Source organism: Trichechus manatus, unplaced genomic scaffold (genome assembly GCF_000243295.1).
Source record: "Trichechus manatus latirostris isolate Lorelei unplaced genomic scaffold, TriManLat1.0 scaffold00001, whole genome shotgun sequence".
Classification (NCBI taxonomy): Eukaryota; Metazoa; Chordata; class Mammalia; order Sirenia; family Trichechidae; genus Trichechus; species Trichechus manatus.
In genome coordinates, this window is record NW_004443937.1 from 22,190,374 (window position 1) to 22,197,728 (window position 7,355).

Consider the following 7,355-nt stretch of genomic DNA (forward strand, 5'->3'; position numbering starts at 1 on the left):
CTGCCCCATAGAGTTCCAAGGAGAGGCTGGTGGATTTGAACTGCAGACCTTTTGGTTAGCAGCCAAGCTCTTAACCACTGCACCACCAGGGCTCCACAAAAATAGTACAGAGAGGTGAATTTCATTTGGCCTTTCCTTTCTCTATTTTTAGTCAATGGCTTTCATTCTCAAAGTCACATGAGGGCTGCTGCAGCTCCTGCCATCACAACTGAGATCCAGACAGGAAGTGGAGGATGGGCTGGAAGTAAAAGGGACTTTTCTAGAAGTCTCGCACAAGATTTCTGCTTATATCTCATTGGCCACCCTTATTTGCAAGGGAGGCCCAGAAATGTAGCTTTTTGATTCCTAAGGGAGAATGAATATTGGGTAAGTCACATTCCCAAACCAAATTGCTTGGGGTATATCTCTACCTGGCTGGCCTGCCACCATTTTACAATCTACATGATGAAATTGATGATGACGGTAATGATTAAGATGGTTTTTAAATATGTCTGCAAATTCTTTTATTCTCCTTGTTTCAAAAGGTACAGTTTAGTTCCCTTTCCCTTGAATATGGGTCAAACTTGGTGACTCGCTTCTAATAAATAGAAGTGATGTTATGTGACTTCTGAAGCTAGTTCATAAAAAGGATACAGCTTCCACCTGACTCTCTCTCTTGCTCTCAATCTCTCTCTCTCTCAATACAGTTGCCTTTGGAAACTAGCCACCATGTTGTGAGGAAGCTCAGGCCATATGGAAAGGACACACATGGCTGTACCAGCCAAGAGCCCCAGCTGGGCCTTCAATTGACATCCAATATCAATTGCCAGATATGTGAGTGAATGAGCCTTCAGATGATTCCAGCCCCAGCCTTTCAGCTGTCTCAGCTGCAGGTATAAGTCATCCCTGTTGTGCCTTGTCTACATTTTTGACCCATGGAAATTGTGACAAATAATAAATGATTTTTGTTATTTTTGAGCCATTATGTTTTGGAGTAATTTTTAATGTAGCAATAGATCCTTAATATCACTCTCCTTGCACCAAAACCTGTATTAGTTATCTATTGCTGCATAACAAATCACCCCAAAACTTAGTGACTCAAAATAACAGTAATCATTTATTATATCTCACAGTTTCTTTGAGTCAGGAATCTGGAAGCAGCCTGGCTCATTGGTTCTGGCTCAGGGTCTCTCATAAAGCTGAGTCATGTCAGCTGAGACTGTAGTCAACTGAAAGCTTGGCTGAGGCTAGAGGATCCATTTCCAAGATGGATAAGTCACATGGCTTGGGAAGTTTGTTCCTCTCCATGTGGGCCTCTCCCTGGGGCCCCTTGAGTGTCTTCACAATGTGGTGGCTTGTTTACCCCAGAGTGAGTGATCCAAAGTGGAAGCTGCAATACCTTTTGTCACCAAGCCTTAGAAGTCACACACTGTCACTTCTGCAGTATTCTCTTGTTTACATAGGTCAGCGGTGGTTCAGTGTGGGAGAGGACCTTGCAAAGACATGAATACCAAGAGCCAAGGATCAGTGAAGACTGTTTTTTGGAGCCTGACTACCTCAATGGTAGTCAAAGCTACTAAGTTTAGTACCTGAATTGTGTCTCCCAAAAACGTGTGTTGTATAAATTCTACTCCCTATGGTGGCGTAGTGGGTAAGAGTCTGGCTGCTAAGCAAAAAGGTTGGCAGTTTGAATCTACCAGGTGCTCCTTGGAAACCCTATGGGGCAGTTCTACTCTGTCCTATAGGGTCAGTATGAGTCGGAATCCACTCAATGGCAATGGGTTTTGTTTTGTTTTTTTCTACCTGTGGTTATAATCCCATTTGGTAATGGGTTTTCTTTGTTATGTTAATGAGCAGCGTTAGTGTAGAGTATGATTTAAGTCAGTCTCTTTTGAGATATAAAAGTGCTGACTGAGCAAGTAACCAATCAAGCAAGCAGAGACGGGGGAAGACAGATGCCATGCCACATGAAGATCACCAAGATTGTTAAGGAATAGAAGCTGAAAAGATAGGACTTTTCCCCAGAGCAAACAGAGAGAGGAAGCCTTCCCCTAGGGCCAGCATCCTGAATTCGGACTTCTAGCCTCCTAAACTTTGAGAAAATAAATTTCTCTTTGTCAAAGTCAGCCACTTGTGATATTTCTGTTACAGCAGCTCTAGATAACTAAGACAGTACCTATTAGGTGTTTGGCTTTGTATAGAACTTATTTTATGTAATCCACACATCAATCTTATGCAGCTGATTATTGTTTGTCCCCAGTTTACAGATGAGAAAACTGAGGCCAAGGGTCATTAAATACCTTGCCTAAGGCCATGTAGCTAGCAAATGGAGGAGCAGGAAGGAACCCAATTTGTTGTGGCTCTGTACCAGCCTCTCCTACCTGTGATCTCTCCTTTTCCTTTTCTCTCAGGGGCTAGAAGCCTTCAAGCTACTTTCCACCCCTTCTGCTCTCTCTTCCCCCCACTGCCAAGTTGTGAAGATTCTACTCTGCAGTGTCTATCCTTCCCTTCATCCTCTTCTAATTTGACTTCTACTCTCTTGGTTCAGGGTGGTAATATATGTGTTAAAAACCAAAAAACAAAACAAAACAAAACAAAACAAAAAACAAACCTGTTGCTGTCAAGTCAATTCTGACCCATAGTGACCTTATAGGACACAGTAGAAATGCCCCATAGGGTTTCCAAGGAATGGCTGGTGGATTCGAACTGCCAACCTTTTGGTTAGCAGCCAAACAGTTAACCACTGAGAAAAATAAAAAAGATTAAAAAAGTACTTGTCTGTTAAATTAATGAAGAAACTGACTTTAGCAACTTGTCATAACTCAGTTGGAAACCCATGAGTCTATCAGGATCTTTTAAAGAATCCTCAGACTCAAAGCAATGGAGAAACAGATAGCCAGGTAATCTCAGTGGAATCTGTGTCCAAGTCAGAAAAACGCAGCCAAGGCAAGGCCTGGGAGAATTGGATTGAGAGAAGAGGCAGAGCACAAAGCCTTCCCCCCGCCATCCATCCAGACCTGGTGTCTCCAGATTTGGCAACTGCATGAGGTTGTGAAGGTCTTTCAAAAAAATGCCTTTTAAAATTTTGTAATTGCTTTTAAGAAAATGTAATTGTTGTAAATATTCCATATTATATATTTTTAATTCAAGGTTATATTTTCCCAGCTCACTAATGGTATGATAGGCAGTATTGCTAGCATTTAGTCTTACCAAGTCTGTTTGTTATGGGGGCACCCTTCTTTCCCTGCCACAGTGAGCTCCCACAGGCCTATTCGAGCAGGAGGCGTAATCAGCGCTTTGTTAAGGTCCCTGCTATGCACTGACTTGTATAGTTAATTAAATGATACCCAAAGAGAAGGATAATTATAAAAGAGACATTCATTTCCTGAAACTACAGCTTAAATGATTGCAATGCCTTTAATAAGCTTTAAATTGTGGGGGAAGATATGTGCAATTTGCATAATTCCAAATCACCCCATTCTTTATCTTCTCACCCCCAACACTACCCTTCCCCTTTTCCCCCAGCTGATAACTGTTTTTTCATTGTTCTGCCCATTCAGGCTCCTGAAAGAAGATTTTATTCTGAATGTGAGTAGGCAGAAAGATGCATACTCCCCTGGGCAAGATAGACGCCATTGACAACAGCCTAGAGATGCCAAGAGGTACTTTAAGGTGAGATCCTACTGCAGAATGAAAGAAATGGAGTGAAGAGACGGAAGAGAAAAGAAAAAAGAGTAAGAAAGTGAGGGACCACTTGAGCCCCTGGATCCAGCCAGACCTGAAGCTAAAATCCCTAAACTTGTAAGAAATATAAACCAATCAATTCCCTCCCTCCCTTTTTTGCCTCGATCCAAGTTGAGTAGGCTTTTTCATCATCATTAGAAACGAGTCTAACAGCTGAACATAGGCAATTGGAAAAGGACAGAAAGGGCACTTCCTCTCCTTTTCCATCCTTCAAGTTCTCAAGGGAATAAAAATCTGCTTTCAAAGGACTCCTGAGAGCCAAGAACACAGCCAAGAGTGTGACTGGGGCCTAGTGTTGCTAGTGATCTCAGAGAACTAGGAGGGACTCCACTGTTGAGGCCCAAAAGAAGGTGAGATCTGGAGAGCTACATCAGAGCATGCAGCAAAGGCTGGGGAAGCCATCTCAGAGAGAATCCCCAATTCTGCAATGCCCATGGGAGAGTAGGGAACCCCAGATTGGGACTGGGCAGCAGAGGGACTCTCCCTTATCATGAACTATTTGCTGGCTTGGCATTTGCGATATGCTCTTTCCTGGTACTTTAATTTGGCTAAACTGACAGCTCATTATACGTGAAGTTTTGGAGAAGAACAGTTGGAGTTTGGGCTTCTAAGTCAGATGGATCTGATCGTGAACACTGACTTGCTATGTGACCTTTTTAAGCCTTAGATTATTCACTGAGAAAATGGAAGTAATGACAGTGACCACTGTGCAGGCAGAATGACACAGATGCTGCTGGGGGTTCTCTGCCCCCTTGAGAAGCAGGGAGAATTATCTTGATTCTCCCCTCTCCTCTAGTCTTATGGCCTGGTTGGTCACAAGGCCACCCCAGGACTGGTGGTGCAGTGGTTAAGAGCTCAGCTGCTAACCAAAAGGTCGGCAGTTTGAATCCACTAGCTGCTCCTTGGAAAACCTATGGGGCAGTTCTACTCTGTCCTATAGAGTTGCTATGAGTTGGAATCGACTCCACAGAATTGGTTTTTTGTTTGTTTGTTTGTTTTTAATGTCTTCATGGTTGCTATTATGCATCAGTCCAAACTGGAAACTGCCTCTTCACTAGTTTCCTCAAAAAAGATCACTCACATAAAGCATTTGTGAGAGTCACAGAGTAGTAGACTTTACTGAAGAACTGGCACTAAGAGTTGGGATATGCTGCGTACCACAGAGCAAACAGTATCCAAAGTAGAACCTCTTCATCTGCAACCACCGGGGGTCCTCTTGCAGCTGGTACTTCACTCTTGTCTTGGGTGGCTGTCTGCCTTCCTTCCTCTCCTCTTCCTCCAGCCTCTTCTCCCTTTTGCCCTTGGCGCCTCCAAAGCAGCAGTTTCTTCTCTTTGCCTTACGTAGGGCAGCCACTGCTCTTCTCTGAAGCCTCGACATTAACTGACTCTCTGGCCCTTGAGCAAGTCTCAACTTCTGCCTTGAGTCAGAAGGTTTTTGGGCAATGAAATCCACTCTGGAGGTTAAAATAGGATGTGATTTATTAAGGTTTGTTAGTGCCTCAGGTGACCCACAGATTTGTTGGGGGTGATGAAGGAAGAGACTCTAGCCTGGGCTTCTAGGAACAATTCCCTCAATCATAATGGTCTGCCAAGGGAACTACTGCCATCCCAGCCCCAGGATCAGCTGCCTCTTCCTCTGCCATGAGCAGGAAACTACCACTGCCCCTGCCAGCCATAGAGAAAGCAAACTCCTCTGCTACCATTTCCTCATGCAGGCGTACCACCTAATGGAGTTGCCTTCCTTCTTCTAAGTTTCATAGGATGCATCTGCTTGGTGGGACCCTAGCTGCAAAGCATTTGGAAAATGGAATTAGTATTTCTCCATCTCCAGTGTGAAGGGCACAGTAGAAGGACGTTGGAGTGAGTGACAAGTGAGCCAGCCTCTGGTGTCTGCTACACTCACCAAATGCTTTATGTGGTTGTTTTTCGAGACAGTTCCTTTCATAAGAAGTATTCTACTGCCAGATTTCAAGACAATTTTTTTTCTATTGTATTACAAGTCAGTCTGTGAAGATTAAATAGATGGTCTAATGAAGCTCTTGGCACAATGTCTGTCATATTAAAAACAAAACAAAACCTGTTGCTGTCTTGTTGATTCCGACTCATAGTGATGCTATAGGAGAGAGTAGAACTGCCCCATAAAGTTTCCAAGGAGTGGCTGGTGGATTTGAACTGCCGACCTTTTGGTTAGGAGCTGAGCTCTTAACCACTGTGCCACCAGGGCTCTGTCATATAGTAAGTGTTTAATAAATGTTAACTATTAACCAGTAAGGAGGTACCTTACTGGCCCTTCAAGTCCTAGGGAGGATTTCTAACCCAAGGTGCTTAAGGAGAGCAGGAAGATAGAGACAGAGAGAGAGAAAACCAATTAATGGATGTGTTGATCTTTAAATTTCTTCCTTTATGGTCCATCTCAATTATCTCTAAGTGTCTTTTCATTCTTCTAGAATGACCAGCTTCACTTAGCATTGACTCTACCTGTTGAAACCTCTGAACAAACCTCAGCCCTTCACAAGACTTGAAAGTCTTCTGTAGCCCCTGTCTTAGTTTCTGCTGTGTAACCCCATCAGCCTTCACTAATTTTTTGTCCATTGTCCAGAGGCTGCATGACTGAAGAATGTGTTATATCCAGATGTAACCGCTAAGAGTAAGCAAGATGGACAATGCCCCCATCTTGGATAATGCCCTGACAAGCGTAGAAATTAAAAAGAATGCTCCATTGTTGAGTTTCCCATTGGGATTCAGCATTTTCTTTTCAAACAACCTAAACAACTTGCTGCGCATCATATACAAGAAACAATTCTATCAAAAGAACATCTGGAGATCAGGGCTGCAGTTAGTTTGTTGAGGCACAGCTATGGGTGAATTGAATTTCGCCTGCTTGTTACATGGACCAGCATGGCTGCAGGTCTCTAGTTCTACACAGGGAACATCTTTTCTTCAACAGCTTCCTTCATTTGGCAAACACTCTGTGCAATACATTATTTGGGGTATTTATCAGTGTTTTGAGACATCTGCAGTGTACATTTTCAGACCATACAACTTTAGAGAAGCTATTGGGCAGAGTTATGTCCATCAGAGAGAAAGCTGAAGGCTTGCTGATTTTGCTTCTTTTATTTTTGGAAAAAATTCTTCTAGTCTGGCTGAATCTACCTTGGTTCAGAGCCAAGGTGGATGGGAACAATTGTCTGACAGACTTGCTAAATAATTCTGGAGGAAAAAGAAGCCCTCTGTTTGTTCTACTCTGGTCATGTTGCTATCTAACCCCCCTTTGTTCACAGGAGAAATTGCCAGCCCTTGGTCTGACTTTGGATAGTGGAGACCAGTCTCTTTATTTTTTTTATTTTTTATAGTTGTACTTTAAGTGAAAGTTTACAATTCAAGTTAGTCTCTTATACAAAAATTTATACATACATTGTTATGTGTCCCTAATTGCTCCCCTATGCTGTGATGGCACCTTCCTCCTTTCCACCCCGATTTCCCGTGTCCATTCAACCAGCTCCTGACCCTCTCTGCCTTCTCATCTCACCCCCGGACAGGAGCTGCCCATTTAGTCTCATGTATCTACTTGAGCTAAGAAGCACATTCTTCATGAGTATCATTTTATGTCCCATAGTCCAGTCTAATCTTTG